A 16,798-nucleotide genomic window follows, 5' to 3' on the forward strand; every position below is an offset into this window, starting at 1 on the left:
GATTGATTTGCAGATATTGAACCACCCTTGCATCCCTGGAATAAATCCCCCTTGATTGTGGTGTATGATCCTTTGAATGTATTGTTGTATTTGATTTGCTGGTATTTTGCTGAGAATTTTTGCATCCATGTTCATCAATGATATTGGTCTGTAATTTTCATTTTTTATGTTGTCCTTGTCTGATTTTTGTATCAGGGTAATGCTGGCTTCATAAAATGAGTTAGGAATTGTTTATTTTTCTTCAATTTTTGGGGAAGAATTTGAGGAGGATAGGTATTAATATTTGGTAGATTTCACCAGAGAAGCCATCTGTTCTTGGACTTTTGTTTTTTGGGAGGTTTTAATTACTGTTTTGATCTCTTTACTAGTGCTTTATCTATTCAGAGTCCCTATTTCTTCTTGATTCAGTTTTTGGAGGTTGTATGATTCTAAGAATTTATCCATTTCTTCTAGGTTATCCAATTTGTTGGCATATTTCTTTCCATGATATTCTCTCATAATCCTTGGTATTTCTAAAGTATCTGTTGTTGTAATTTCTCCTCTTTAATTTCTGATTTAATTTATTTGAGGCTTCTTTCTTTTTTTCTTAGTGAATCTAGGTAAGAGTTTCTCAATTTTGTTTATTTTTCAAAGAACCAACGTTTAGCTTCATCGGTCTTTTCTATTGTCATATCAGTCTTTATTTCACTTATTTCTCTTCTGATGTTTATTATTTCCTTCCTTCTACTGACTTTGGGCTATGTCTGTTCCTTTTCTACTTCTTTCAGGTATAGTGTTAGATTGTTTACTTGATATTTTTCCTGTTTTTTGAGGTAGGCCTGCATTGCTATATACTTTCCTCTTAGTATCACTTTTGCTACATCTCATAGATTTTGGGATGTTGTGATTTCATTTTCATTTGTCTCCTGGTATTTTTTTGATTTCTCCTTTGATTTCTTATTAATCCAATAGTTGTTCAGTAGTATGTTGTTTATTCTCCACATATTTGTGACTTTTCCACCTTTCTTCTTGTCGTTTATTTCTAGTTTCATACCATTGTGGTTGGAAAAGATGTTTTATGTGATTTCAATCTTCTTAAATCTATTGATACTTGTTTCATTTTCGAACATATGGTCTATCCTTGAGAATGTTCCACGTGCACCTGAGAAGAATATGTATTCTACTTTTGGATAGAATGTTCTCTATATATCTATTAAGTCCATTTGGCCTGGTGTTTCACTTAAGGACAATGTTTCCTTGTTGACTTCCTGTGTGGATAGTATATCTATTGATATAAGTGAGGTATTAAAGTGCCCTACTATTATTGTGTTGCATTTAATTTCTCCCTTTATGTCTGTTAATAGTTGCTTTATATACCTTGGTGCTCCTGCGTTAGGTACGTATATATTAATAAAGGTTATGTATTCCTGATGGATTGTTCCCTTTATTGTTATATAATGCCCATTTTTGTCTCTTGCTATCTTTTTTGTCTTGAAGTCTATTTTTTCCAATATAAGTATAGCTACACTTGCTTTTTTTTGGTTGTCATTTGCGTGGAATATTATCTTCCATCCCTTCACTTTGAGTCTATGTTTGTCTTTGGAGGTGAGACATGTTTTCTAGAGATAGCAGATTGATGGGTCTTGTTTTTTAATCCATTTGGCCACTTTATGCCTTTTGATTGGTGAATTCAATCTGTTTACATTTAGGGTGATTATTGTTATATGAGGACTTAATTCTGCTATTTTAGCTTTTGTTTTCTGGTTGTTCTATATTTCCATTCTTTCTTCTTGTGTTTCTGTCTGCCTTTCATTTGGGTGATTTTCTGGGATGTGTTTCTCACTTTCCTCTTTTTTAATGTTTTGTGACTCTGCTCTGAATTTTTGTTTTGTGATTACCATGGGGTTTTCATAAAAGATCTCATAGACGGTATAGTCCTTTTTCTGCTGATAGCATCTTATCTCCATTTGCCTATGGAGGTTCCATTCTTTTCCTCTCTGTCTCTACATTTTTGTTGTCACAAATTATCCCTTTTTGTCTTGTGAGTTTGTTACTAAATTGAAGTGATTATAATTATTCTTAATGCTTTCTTTTCTGTTAACCTTTATGTTATAATTATTTACCAACCTATTCTTATATAGAGCTAAAATTTTCTGATTCTATTTATCTCCTTGCTCAAAGCTTTATAGAACTTTGCTTTTTTTGTTTCAACATTACTTATAAGGCAGAACTAGTGTTGATAAACTCCCTCAGCTTTTGTTTGTCTGGGAAAGGCTTTATTTCTCTGTCATATCTGAAGGATAATATTTCACTGGATAGAGTACTCTTGGTTCATAGTTTTTGTCTTTCAATATTTTTAATATTTCATTCCACTCTCTCCTAGCCTGTAGGGTTTTTGCTGAGAAATCCACTGAAAGCCTGGTGGTAGTTCCTGTGTATGTTATTTTGTTCTCTATTTCTGCCCTTAATATTTTTTCTTTGTCATTGACTTGACAGTTTTAATATTATATGTCTTCAAGAAGCTCTTTTTGCATTGAGGTAATTAGGAGTTCTATTAGCTTGTATGTCCATTTCTTTCCACAGGTTTAGGAAGTTCTCAGCTATTGTTTCTTTGAATAAGCTCTCTCCTCCCTTCTCCCTGTCTTCTCCTTCTGGGATACTCATTATCCTTATGTTGCTTTTCCTAATTGCATGGGATATTTCTCATAGAATTTCTCCTCTTTTTAACAATCTTAATTCTCTCTCCTCTTCCACTTGAATCATTTCTAAGTTTTTATCTTTTAAACTTAGATTCTCTCTTCCATGTGGTCTGCTCTGTTTCCAAAGCTTTCTACTTTAGTCTTCATCTTATTTATTGAGTTCTTCAGCTCCAGAATTTCTGCTTAATTGTTATTTAGAATTTCTATCTCTTTGGTGAAATACTCCTTCTGTTCATTAATTTTATTCCTGAGCTCATTGAATTGTCTTTCTGAGTATTCTTGTAGCTTGTTGAGCTTCTTCATGACAGCTATTTTAATTCTCTGTCAGTTAGATCACAATCTCCCATGACTTTAAGTCTAGTTTCTGGAGAATTGTCATTTTCTTTTTGTGATACCACGCTACCTTAGCTTTTCATGGTGCTTGATGAGTAGTTCCTTTGCTGGTGCGTTAGTTGTAGCAAAACACTTTCTTGATTAGGTAAGTCTTCATTGACTTTGATTTTGAGCTACTTCTGCTTGTATTTCAGAGCCAGGGCTTTCCACCCTCTACTGCCTCTGCCAGAGGTATCATCAGTGCCCTCACTGTGCTGCTTGTCCTCCAAGATTGCTGGTGCCTTGCTGCTTAAAGTATACTGCAGTCATTGCACCGCCACCAGGGTCACTGAGCTGGTGAGTACCTCTGCTACTTCCACGGTTGCTGAAGCTGTGGGTTCCCCCACTGCAGTCAGGGGAAGGGAAGGGGATGGTGGGGCAGGAACTGGGGTCACTGGCACCTATGCCACTGCAAAGTTTATTTGGTCTGTAGGTGCAACTTCCATGGGTAGGAGGGCCAGAGCTGCAGATGCCACTGCAGCTGGTGGGGGAGCAGGGTCACTGTTCTTGGGATCTCTGCAGGCTTGGGTGCAGCTACCATGTGCACCACAGAGCTGCTACTCCCAGGTTTTCTGGGGGTGCTGGCACCTCCACTGCTGGGGGCACTGGGTTTTCAGGTGTCACTACTGCCACCAAGGGTGCCAGGGTTATAAGCACTACTGCCACCAGCACAGGGGGAGCAGTACCTGGGTCACAGGTGCCACTGTGGCTGGAGACTCTGGTCTTGGGCACCGGTGTGGTTCATGAAACCCCTGGTTATAGGCACCACCACCATTGCTGGGGGTATTGTGGTCTTCAATGCAGCCCTTGCTGCTTGGAGGGTCAGTGTCGAAGGTACCACCATTGGGGAAGCAGGAGGAGACTGGGTTGCAGGCACCACTTTGGTTCCTGGAGCCTCTGATCTTGGGCATTGCAGCAGTTCCTGGAGCCTCAGGTTGTGGGCACTACCACCACTGCAGGGGGAGGGGAACAAGCTGAGTTGCAAGTGCTACCATGGTTCCTGGAACCTTTGGGAGCATGGACTGTCTTGGTTCCTGGGTCCTCTGCTCACAGACATTACCACAGTTCCTGGAGCCTCTGATCACAAGCATGGCCACAGTTCATGGAGCCTCTGGTAGAAAGCTGCTGCTGTTTCTCTCTTAGTTCCACCGCCTCCCAGAGGTCCAGTCCACCCTTCAGAGGTACAGATGTATGGATCTCTCAGGTGTTCTGCTTTGCTGTGCAGAGGATTCTTTATTGGACTATTGATGTCCTACTGGTTGTAACTTAGAGGGCAAGAGACAAAGGGACCAACTCACTCTGTCATGATGATGATGCCACTCTAGACTCAGATTCTTTTTAAATTTAAGTGGTCTATGAGAGATTTAACTTGTGTTTATCAGCTAACTTTAAAACAGCAACTTATTAATTACTTAAGTAATGTTTATTCAATCAGGAAAATTAAAGAACAGTATATAATATACATATGCTTATATATGTATATTATATATGTGTATATATACACATATTGTATGTATATAATATGCTATATACATACTATATATATATATATATGTATGTCATAATCTTACCAAATATTTGACCACTATTGGCCTTGGGGTGTGTATTCATTTAGTTATTGCTCCTTATCTTTGCATTTATATACATAGATTTTATTATTCCAAAAAAACATACTGTGTATTGCTTTTTGTGACATGCTTTGTTCATGCAATTATATGAGAATCTTATATAATCAGTACAATATCCTTTTATTATCTACATCATATTCCACTGTGTTGACATATCATAATTAATTTTTTTATTGTTATAAGAATGCAACATGACATCTACCCTCTTAAAAAATTTTTAAGTGTACAATACAATATTAGCTATAGGCACAATGTTGTACAGCACATCTTTTGGACTTATTCACCTTGCATAACATAAACTTCATACCTGTCAAATAGCAACTCCCCATTTTTCCCTTCCCCTAGCATCTAGCAATCACCTTTTTCTGCTTAAGTGAGTTTGACTATTTTAGATACCTCAGATAAGTGGAAATATATCATATTTGTCCTTCTGCGACGGGCTTATTTCACTTAGCATGATGTTCTTAAAGTTTATCCATGTTGTCACTCATGGTGCAGGATTGCCTTCTTTTAAAAGGCTGAATAATATCCCATTGTATTTATATACCACATTTCCTTTCTCTACTTGTCTGATGATGGACATTTAGGTTGTTTCCACATCCTGGATATTGTGAATAATACTGCAATAAACTTGGGAGTGCAACTATCTCTTCAAAATCCTGACTTCAATACTTTTGGGTAAATAACTCTAAGTAGGATTGCTAGATTATATGGTAGCTCTGTTTTTAGTTTTGGGGGTAAACTTCATAGCAGCATCATTTTACATTGCCTTCAACAATGTACAAGTGTTATAATTTCTCCAAATTCTCACCAACACTTATCTCTGGTTTTGTTGTTTGTTTGTTTTTGATAATAGCTATTCTAACAGGTATGAATTATCTCATTGTGGTTTTGATTTGCATTTTCCTGATGATTAAAGGTTGAACATGTTTTCATATGCCTATTGGCCATTTGCATGTCTTCTTTGGAGAAATGTCTGTGCAAGTTCTTTGCCCATTTTTAAAATCAGGGTTTTTTTTATTATTGGCTTGTATGAGTTCCTTATGTATTTTGGAGAGCAACTATTTATCAGACAAACAGTTTACACATATATTGTCTCATTCTTCACTCTGTTGATTATTTCCTTTGCTGAGCAAAAGCTTTTTAGTTTAATGTAGTCCCACTTGCCTATTTTTGCTTTTGTTGCCTGTGCTTTTTGTGTTATACCCAAGAAATTGTTGCCAAGACCAATGTCGTGATGCTTTCTCCTGTGTTTTCTTCTAAGAATGTTTTAGTTTCAGGTCTTACATTTAAGATTTTAGTCCATTTTAAGTTGCTTTTGGTGTGTGTGTAAGAGTCCAATTTCGTTCTTTTGCATGTGGATATCCAGTTTTTCCAACTTTGTTGAAGACACTGCCCTTTTTCCAATGTGTATTCTTGGTACCCTTGTCAAAGATTGCATGGGTTTATTTCTAGGTTCTCCATTCTGTTCCAAATGTCTGTATGTCTATCTTTATGCCAGTACCATACTGTTTTAATAGCTGAAGATTTGCACTATATCTTGAAATCAAGAAGCGTCATGCCTCCTGCTTTGTTCTATTTCCCAAAGATTATTTTGACTATTTGGGGTCCTTTGTGGTTCCATATGAATTATAGGATTGTTTTTTCAATTTCTGTAAAAAAAGAGTACCCTTGGGATTTTGATAGGAATTGCACTGATTCTGTAGAATGCTTTTTATAGCATGGATATTTTAATAATATTAAGTCTTCCAATCCATGAACATGGGCTATCTTTCCATTTATTTGTGTCTTCTTTAATTTCTTCAATCAATATTTTCTAGTTTTTAGGGTACAAGTCTTTTAGCTTCTTAAGTTGATTTCTAAGTATTTTATTCTTTTGGATGCTATTATAAATGGGACTTTTTAAATTTGTTTTTCTGGTAGTTTAGTTTATTGTTAATGTATAGAAAAGCAACTGATTTTTGTACTTTGTGTCCTGCAACTTTACTGAAAGTATTTACTAATTCTTACAGGTAGGTGTGTGTGTGTGTGTGGAGTCTTTAGGGTATGAATATTTAATCTACAAACGGTAATAATTTTACTTATTTATTTCTGATTTGGATGTCTTCTATATATATATATTTTTTTTTGCCTGATTGCTTTTGCTAGGACTTCTAGTACTTTGTTGAATAGAAAGAGCAAGAGGTAAAATGTCTGCTTTGTCCCTGATCTTAGAAGAAAAGCTTTTAATTTTTCACCCTTGAGTGTGATACTAATTCTGGGCTTTTTGTAAATGGCCTTTCATATTTTGAGGTAATTTCCTTCTAGTCTTAGCTTTTTAAGAGTTTTAACACAAAAGGATATTGAATTTTTTCAAATACTTTTTCTGCATCTATTGAGTTGATCATATGATTTTTTTCTTTTGTTCTGTCAAGGTAGTGTATTGCATTAGTAGGTTTTCATATGTTGAAGCATCCTTGCATCTCAGGAATAAAGCTCATGAAGTCATAGTGTATGATCCTTTTAAGGGGATCAGTTTCCTAGTATTTTGTTGAGAACTTTTGCATGTTTATTCATCAGGGATATTAGCCTGTAATTTTCTTTTTTTATAGTTTCTTTGCCTGTCTTTGGTATCAGGGTAATACTGACCTCATGAAATGAGTTTGCAAAAGATTCCAAATTTTTGAATAGTTTCAGAAGAATTAGTAATTCTTCTTCTTTTCTTTTGAGGAAGATTATCCCTGAGCTAACATCTGCTGCCAAACCTCCTCGTTTTGCTGAGGAAGATTGGCCCTGAGCTAACATCCGTGCCCATCTTCCTCTATCTTATATGTGGGACACCTGCTACATCATGACTTGATAAGCAGTGCATAGGTCTGCACCCATGATCTGAACTGGTTTTCTCAATAGTTTGTGATCTCTTGCTTCCTCTTGTGCCTGTCTGCTCTACCACACGTCTTCTGAGGCAGCAGCACTCTCCGAGCTCCTTTTGTGTTCTCACTGGCTCCCAGGCATCTAGAGTATGCTAGGTCCTATCCATGCTCTGGAGGGACTGAAGCCAGTGCCTTGGGTGGTCACCTGAGAAGTTTAAACAGTGGATGTACGATTCAATCTTCTCTTTTCCTCCCCAGAGATGAACCAAGGGCTTGGAGTCTTGATAGGGGAGGAGCTCTGGTAGATGACTGCATAGTAGTCCAAACTGCTTTTGTTCTCAGTGACTTCCAGGCATTCAGAGTATGCCACATCCCATCAGTGCTGTGAGATGGGCAAGACAGAAGCCAGTCCCTTGGGCAACCCCAGGAAAAGGTGGAATGTTGAACCCATGGTCCAAATCTTTCATTCCCCAGGGAGAAGCTGGGATCTGGGATTTTTCACGAACTTGCTCTGTGCTGAGCCTAGGAGATGGGCAATGGTAAGTACTTATGTGCTGGTCCAGACTGTCATCTTTTTATTCAGTAGCTCTCAGGTGTCTAGAGTATACTGGATCCTGGAAGTGCTCTGAGACAGGCAAGATGAGGCCAGTCCCTTGGGCAGCCCTTGGAAAATGAATTTTTGATGCATTGTCTCATTCTTTTTCTCCCCAGGGTGAAGCTTGGATTTGGAGTTCATCACCTTCTTACTCTGTGCTGAGCTGTGAGGAGGAGCCATGGTGAGTGCTTGCACACTAGTCCAAATCACCATCTTTGTTCTCAGTGACTCCCAACCTTAGAGTTCCTGCCATTGATCAGATTCAGCCAAGACAGAAACCAGTCTCTTGGGTAGCACTCTGAAAAATCCAAATGTTGAATGTGTGGTCCAATCCTTTGCTTCCCTCCCCAGGGAGAATCTGGGAGCTGGGGTTTTTCTCCAAATCTTATGACTCTGTGCCAAGGGGAGGGATTATGATGAAGAAGTGTCTCAGATTTTCCTATCATCTCAGTTTTCCCACTCACCTGGGGTGCAGGAGCCTTTCAACTGGTTTCTGGATTTTGCACAAAGGGGATTGGTACTTAGATTGTTGTCGAATTGAGGTGTGTACTGGGGAGTCGTGGGCAGGGAGGGAAGTCCAGGGTTTCCTGTTCTGTCATATTGCTGATGTCATCTCCTCCCCAAAATTAATTTTAACAATCCCCTGATAGTAAACATTTCGGTCATTTGCATTTTTTATTATATAAACTTTCCATGAATATCCTCTTACTAATTTTGTGTACATTCCTGATTATTGCCTTACTAGACAATTTCTTGGAATAAAATTTCTGGATCAAAAAGTACAAACATTTTAAGCCTTTTGAAATATATTTCCAAATTATACTTCCGAAAGGCTGCATGGATTTATAGTCCTTTGAGTAGTGCATGGAAGTTATCAGATAATATTTAAACCATCACTTAGTAGTGTTTAAGGATTAATCGGTCAGACAAAGGAAAGATACCAACATATGGGAGAAAGAAAACGGAGTTGGAGGGAAGGTGGGCAGTGAGTACTAAGCCTTACATTGATAAGACGTGTAATTGGTCTTCCAATTGCAGAGAACACAGGCTGAGCATACTGTTTATGAATTTATTGTGTTCTTGAATTCTTGTGAAAATCTTTTTCTCTTAATAGTCCTACCTTATAACATTATAATAATCAAAATGTAATTGTCCTGGAAGCAAGGATGTGAGCACTCACTCTTAAATTTTATTCTTAAGAAACCAGACTCCACGAGCCTCCCTTAGTCCTCTTTTCTAAGCTATTCCGTCAGTACTGAAGCTATTTAGATAAGATGGTGGCTAAGAGTCCATTTAGCTTTTGGCCAAAAGTAATTTGCTGTTGGAATTCAGTGGAGATTCTGCTATAACATAATCCTTTCCTTAGTGTGGGGAAAATTGGACAATTATCACTTTGGGATGATTTATATAGAAAACTACCAGAGAGCTGGTGCCTGCTAGCTTTGCAATAATATGCCTGTCACAAGCCCAAAATGCCTCTTTCATCTACATGAAATTTTCTTTGTTTCTTTTTCTTTTTTTTTTTTCCTCTTGGACCAGGCTGAAATCCTATGATAAAAGAGGAAAAAAATACTAACAGGAATAGTATACAATGTTAAGAAATGTTTCTGCCTTTGAATTAATAGCTCTTTTTAATCTTCCTGATTTTTCTGCTACATGTTTGATGCAGAAGTGTGTAAATATTTTTGGCTTCAGCTTTGCTCTGGAAATTGCAGAAGAAAGATAAAGGAAGAAAGTGTTAATCCACTATTGGAAATCCTTCACTGATGGGAAAACTCACACATATCTGGGACACAGTACTGCAAATGAAGCACAAGACAGAGGAGAACACAATGTCTTTGTATTATTTGTGAGTACGTCTGTGTGTAGCTACTTTATGTGAGCTCATTTTCTTTAATAATGAACAAAAACAGACAATGCATATACACTGAGATTGCAATACACTGAGATAATTAGAAGATCTTGTCATTGCACACAGTGCTTTTAGGAAACACTTCTAACACCTTTCTTTAAGTCCTGGCATGGCTCACTTTTCACCAGGATAACGACCAGTTAAAAAGAAGTGGCTAGCAATAATAAACCTGCCAGATGCTGGTTTTGCTTTATTATGTTTTAAGATACTTCACTTCCCTCAAACCAGGTTGCTAGGGTGATATGTGACCTTTTTCTTTAAAAACTTCCTTTAAGCTGTGAAGCCAAAGAAGTGAACTAAAGCCAGCAGGACTGTTTTTAAAGCATAAGAACAATTTGAGATGAAAGGTGCAAGAAAAACAACAAGCTTGGAGTAATAGTTGATGCTTTATGTTTCCAAATAGACAAAAACATCCACACTGAACAAGAGAGCTTGTGAGAAGCAACTGATTTATGTCCAGTTGAACTTTTTTTTTTTTTAAAGATTTTATTTTTTCCTTTTTCTCCCCAAAGCCCCCCAGTACATAGTTGTGTATTCTTTGTTGTGGGTCTTTCTAGTTGTGGCATGTGGGATGCTGCCTCAGCGCGGCTTAATGAGCAGTGCCATGTCCGCGCCCAGAATTCGAACCAACGAAACACTGGGCCGCCTGCAGCGGAGCGCGCAAACTTAACCACTTGGCCACGGGGCCAGCCCCTGTCCAGTTGAACTTTTGAACTAGATACTTAATTTTCAACCATTATATATCCAATTGAAATGTTAGACATGTTACTCATTTGTAGATACACACTTTCAAAACCCTATTGGGAATTCATTTGTCTCAAAAGAAAAATAATAAAAATAATATAATAAGGGTGAAGCAATTATTATTTTGAAACGTTAAAATGAAGTTGCTGGGAAAATCACTTGATAGCAATAGTGAAGGAACTGAGAAATGTATTATTTAAAAATTTTTTTTATTTGTTTTTATTTTTGCTGAGGAAGATTAGCCCTGAGCTAATATCTGTGCCAATTATCCTCCACTTTATATGTGCGTCGCTGCCACACCTTGGCTGATGAGTAATGTAGGTCTGTGCCCAAGATCCAAACCTGCAAATCTGGGCTGCCAAAGCGGAGTAGGCCGAACTTAATCATTATGCCACGGGGCCAGCCCTGAGAAATTTATTTATTTTTTAATGAACAGTGTATGTTCTCCAAGTCAAATTCTTATAAAAGCAATAGAATTCAATAGATCTGTATTTTCTCTGTTTCTTACAGAAAGAACCATCTATTAAAATAGTTATATTTATTCTCTTAACAACAAACATGACAATGTCCAAATGAATATAAAATGCAGATTTTCAGTCCAAAATTTCTACATGGCCATCTGGACTTGGAAATTAATTGGAGAGAAAAGTTCATGACTCTAGAGAAACACAGCATTAAGAGTGGTCCTTTGAAAAAGACCAGTAAGTAAATAATTTAGTTGTGTATTTATTTTAGTTTTTAATGGAAGCTGTTTGGGACGCCCTCTTCTCTCATCTCTGTCCCGACGCGAGGCCCAGCTGTCGTGTTTTGATAGTGCCGTGCTTTTGTAGTCTTGGTTAGTAGTCACTAGTATTGTTTTTCTCCTCAAAGTTTCTGTCCTCTTTAAAGCTGAAAGGCCTTCTCCATCTTGAAGGCTTTTGATCATTGCAACAGCTAATTGTCAACAATAATTAGAGTTACAGAAAGGCAGGAGAAAAATATTGTCTACCGTAAGAGATGCAGAGAGAAATTTCAGAGCTTCTGGAATTCAGCTGAAAATCCTAATAAAGGAAATGACTCTCCTAATGAAGAATTGCAGTCATCATAGAATTTTAGCAAAATAGATGAATAAATAAGAGGATCCAAAGGAAACCGGAATAGAAATGCTTCCTAGTTTTACACGCCTAACCATATCACTATTTCTCTTTTAAATAAGGTTTATCGCTAATATCAGCAAAGTATTTTTATTGCTATTGAATTTAAAATGGCATATAAGCTAGGCATGCACATAACTCAGGCTTTCACAAAGCGAGAATGTAAGAGGCACAGTCCAGACATCCAAAAATATTAAGAAGGAAATACTATCATTTACTCAAGTTCCTTAAAGAACACAAAAGGCAATTAATTCACGACCAATAATACTTTTCAAATCTCATTTGTTTCTACTCTGTATTATACATATGTATATACACACACACACATATGTATATAACATATATATGTCCTTTGGAGCCTTTTAGATGTTAAACCCCCCAAATGATCATCTAAACCCACCTGTATGGTTTTCTGTCTGTCTTTCTTCTCCCTCTTTGCTGTGAAGGTCAACTTAGCCTGTTAGACTTGCTTCTTAATTATCTTTCAGCTCTATTCATTTTACACGTTCTGCATCACACATACACAAAAAAGCAGGCAAATACATAACATTACTTGAGGTAGAGATTAGAGCACACGTACAAGTTAGTAAAAACATTCTCTTTAGGATGTGGGGAGTCTCTAAATTAAATTAACAGACATCACATCCTCATTCATCTAAAAATTATTGTTTTAGCATAATAAATACAGTACAACACTTTATAGCATGATTTGCTGTAATGCAAGGTTGGATATGATGTGACTGTCATTTTGTTCACATCGTGTACCCAGCATCTTTGCTTAAATGGGGATAGGCTAATGTGTGAGGGGTTGTTTGGAAGTTACTGCCTTGTGGTTATTTGAGATGAGATTTCTCAGATCAATGTAAGGCCATATGTGTACACTATAAGTTTCGCCATCTTTATCTTTGTACATTTATGACAATACAGTATCTGAAAAATAGCATATTTTTACTTATTTCTGGAACACAACATAAACTTTAAGAAACCGAATTTTGTGGACCTCATTTATATTTTTATGGTAAGATTCACCTTATATTGGTTATTTAAGCAATACATGCTTATTATAAAGAATTCACATAGTACGGAAAACCACAATAAGAAAATAAAAACTTCACCAAAATCTTATCAACTACACACAACTTGTGTGAACATTGAATGAACACTATCCCATACTTTCCCTACCCAATACATATGACTTTGCACTTCAAATAAAATATTTTTTAGAGAACATCCTCATACATAGATGTAGCCTAGTAAATCTTACCTAGCCCACAAGGTAATAAGCTTCCATCATTGATTGTCATCTTAAGAATTGCCATTCTTTCCGTGTGAACATCAAATAAAACTAAAACAAAGGGATCTAAATAGTCTGCTGCCCAGAGCATCTCAATAAATCTTCCATGTTGTTTATATAAAACTGAAAAATAAGAAACCCTTCCAGGTATGAAGAACAAGCATAGGTCCCAACTGGTAATAGCAATCAACATTCTCATGCCCAGCAATCAGCATGTCGGCTTAACTGCAACCCTTTTAAAGATTTTTTTTATTTTTTCCTTTTTCTCCCCAAAGCCCCCCGGTACATAGTTGTGTATTCTTCGTTGTGGGTTCTTCTAGTTGTGGCATATGGGACGCTGCCTCAGCGTGGTCTGATGAGCAGTGCCATGTCCGCGCCCAGGATTCGAACTGATGAAACACTGGGCCGCCTGCAGCGGAGCGCGCGAACTTAACCACTCGGCCACGGGGCCAGCCCCAACTGCAACCCTTTTAAAATGGAGCTTGAGTTGGGGCTCTTGGGCCTAAGTGTTAACTGCACCCCCCCACCCCCCACCATGTTCATCTAAACCCATCTGCATGATTTTCTATTTATTTGTTCCAACATGTTCTCTCCGGTACGTGAGTGGGTTAGGGTGGTTGTAGATTATTCACTAGCTGCCTGTAATCCTTACGGAATTTAATTACCTCCTGTAGAGGCAGAGGTGGATAAGGTCAGTGGTTTTATTTAGGATAAGAGATGCCAGGTTTTAAAAAAAAGAGGCAATATAGGGTGGAGCAAAGAGAGAGCAGTGACCTCGAACTCAGACAATTGACCCAGCTGTTGACATGTATAAGTAACTTAGTTTTATAATCTTGTTTCCTCGTCTCTGAAATGAGGTTAATGATGCGGGGTCGGTGAGCCAAGGAGTCGAAAGAAAGATTTCTTAGACTCTCAAGATCTGGCAGTAGTGCTCTTTTATTTAGAGAATAGTGTGGAATAGCATGGGGACAGGACCCATGGGCAGGCAGAGCTGCTGCTGCTGCCCTGAGTTGAGGGTTAGGGCTAATTTTATAAGGCATGGGTACATGACTTATTTTTACTGGAAAAAAAAAGAAAAAGAAAAAGATGATGTAAAAAGTCATTAAACGATTTCAGTGCAGATGGGGTCTGGTTATTGTGCGGTCATATAACTTTAGATACGAATCTGGCCATATAGATCGGCATGTAGGTGAGGATGCCCTGGGCTTCTCTCCCTGGAGCGGTCCTAATTCATACCATAAAAAAAGTCCACTGGGTCGTATAGTTTGGCATGTAGGCCAGGTCACCTTGGGCTTCTCTAGCTGAGGCAGCCTTAATCCACATCAGTTAACACCACATTAAGTTGTTGCAACAATTAACCTGGGCAACAAATGTTAAAATTAAATATAATTTGAACAAGTGTTGAAATTCCTAATTCATCTTAATCTCCCTTTTCTTCAGGTTTCTGATTAATCCCATTATACTCATAAGAAAATAATATGACATATCTCCAGTGAGAAACTTAAATCAGATTACCGAGATGGTCAGGTAGGATCCAGAAAAGTAAACTGTGTTTCCCACCTCCCAGTCCATTTCTGTGTCCTCTGGGACAGATTATTTCTTTGAAGGCCAATATGCTCTCCTTTAGTCACTCTTAAGAGTAAGTCTTCTCCTAACTTAATAGTAAAAAAGGCTGCATTTAGTTTCACAGCACAAAAGAGGAAGAAGTCTTTTATGGTTCTCTCAGATACCGAATCTAGCTGTTTCTTAGGAAAATAATGCAATGTGTCTTAATGGGCAAAATTGATTCATGTGCCTCTCCTCCTGTTCAGGAAACAAAGGTCCTAGATCATTAAATAAGAGGCAGGGAAGCTTACTGGAGTCCAGACAATATGATTACCAGCAGATTAAAGATGCTGAAGAGAAGAAAATGCAGAGGCTTTCAGATTTCTGAACAGTAGTAGTCTTAGCCTTGCTGGGGGGTGGTGAGAACACTCATGCAGCCAGATTTGAGCAGCTTTTTGTAGAAAAGTCCAAGTAGTATTTCTGAGACGACAAAACATATATGAGATCTGGGTTCTGCGCATTGACTTAAAAACAAAAAGTAAGTGTATTTTGAGAGGGTAAGTTTATTAATGAGATGCTAATCCACAGGATAAAGGTGAGTGTGCAGAGACTGGGAAATTTCCGGAATTCTTTTGTCCTATACGCATCCTCCACTCGTTGTACTCTTCTGTTCATTTCTGGCCTTTGAAAGCTTGGGATTGCAGAGTCAATCTTCAGCGGTAGTGGTGGAGGTAGTAATGGTGGTCATCGTAATAGGGTACAGTCTTAATGCTTCCTAGCGCAGGCACCCTCCTAGGCGCTTTCCATGCCTTAGCTCACTTCATCTGCACGGTGTTTAACAGCAGTGCTAGTACAGTAGCCACCATTGATTGCAGGCTTCTCAGGTATAGAAACTAAGTGCTAAGTTTCCTAAATACACAATCTCCTTTAACTGTTATTTTAATTCTATAAGGTTTGTATTATTTTATACTTTATAGATGTGGGAACTTATTTCCAGAGGTGTTAACTTAAGTAACTTAGCAGAAGTATGAATGTATTCTGGTATTTATATAGTTTGCAATTGGTGCAGCTAAGATTTGGATGAACAACTATGCGATTCCACACCCTAGCCTGGTTTTTATCATTATATGATATTGTTTTATTCAGACATATTTCATTATTGCCTTTGCCGTTAATAATAGATCATTTGTATTTGGGGTCTATTCATTGTATGAAGCGTTATACTGGACACTTTATTATAGTATCTTGATTAATGCTCATGTTTACCTATATTATTGATCTTATCCCTATTTAATAGACGAAGATACTGGGTTTCAGAGAATTGGGTCCCTTGGACCAAGGTTACACATCAATCAAACGACTCTGGTGACATACTGATCCAGGCCTGTATTGATCCAAAGTCTATGGTCTTTCCATTAAACTCGACTGCTGAATTCACGCAGGGGAAAAAATAATAATAATAATGGTGACTGCATCATTTTTAGGTATACAGATATCTAGTACCACAGTTAAAATAAGAGTTAGATTAATCTGTAACTAAGACTAATAAGATAATCATGTTAATAGTGAAATAAGCTGCACTGACATTCAAAGACAAAATACCAAAGTGCTGGTGCTGACACTTTAATCTCGCCTTATTTAGTTGCTGCTAGTCATTAAAACCTGCTTGATTATGATTAAAATACCCCTCAAATTTCACCTCGCAAATTCAGGTGAAGTGAATAGCACGTAAAGTGTATTTTACCAGAATGATACCTTGGACACTGGTCTGTAGCGTTACAGGAGTAAGTGACAAGTCTTCTTTTATTCACCTAATTTTAGATTTTGTATGCCAAGCATAGGTTTTGCTGTGTGCATAGAAAATAAACATGAATACTTTTCCCCCAACATTGACAGCAAGACAAAGATTCTTGCAATCACACGATCTATTAACATTATACTGGAGAGCTTAGCCAGGGCAATGAGTCAAAGACAGTAAATCATATAAGGATGGAAAAGGAAGAAATAAAATTGTCAGTATTGCAGACAATACATTGGTGTCTACA

This window comes from Equus przewalskii, chromosome 2 (assembly GCF_037783145.1).
Source record: "Equus przewalskii isolate Varuska chromosome 2, EquPr2, whole genome shotgun sequence".
NCBI lineage: Eukaryota > Metazoa > Chordata > Mammalia > Perissodactyla > Equidae > Equus > Equus przewalskii.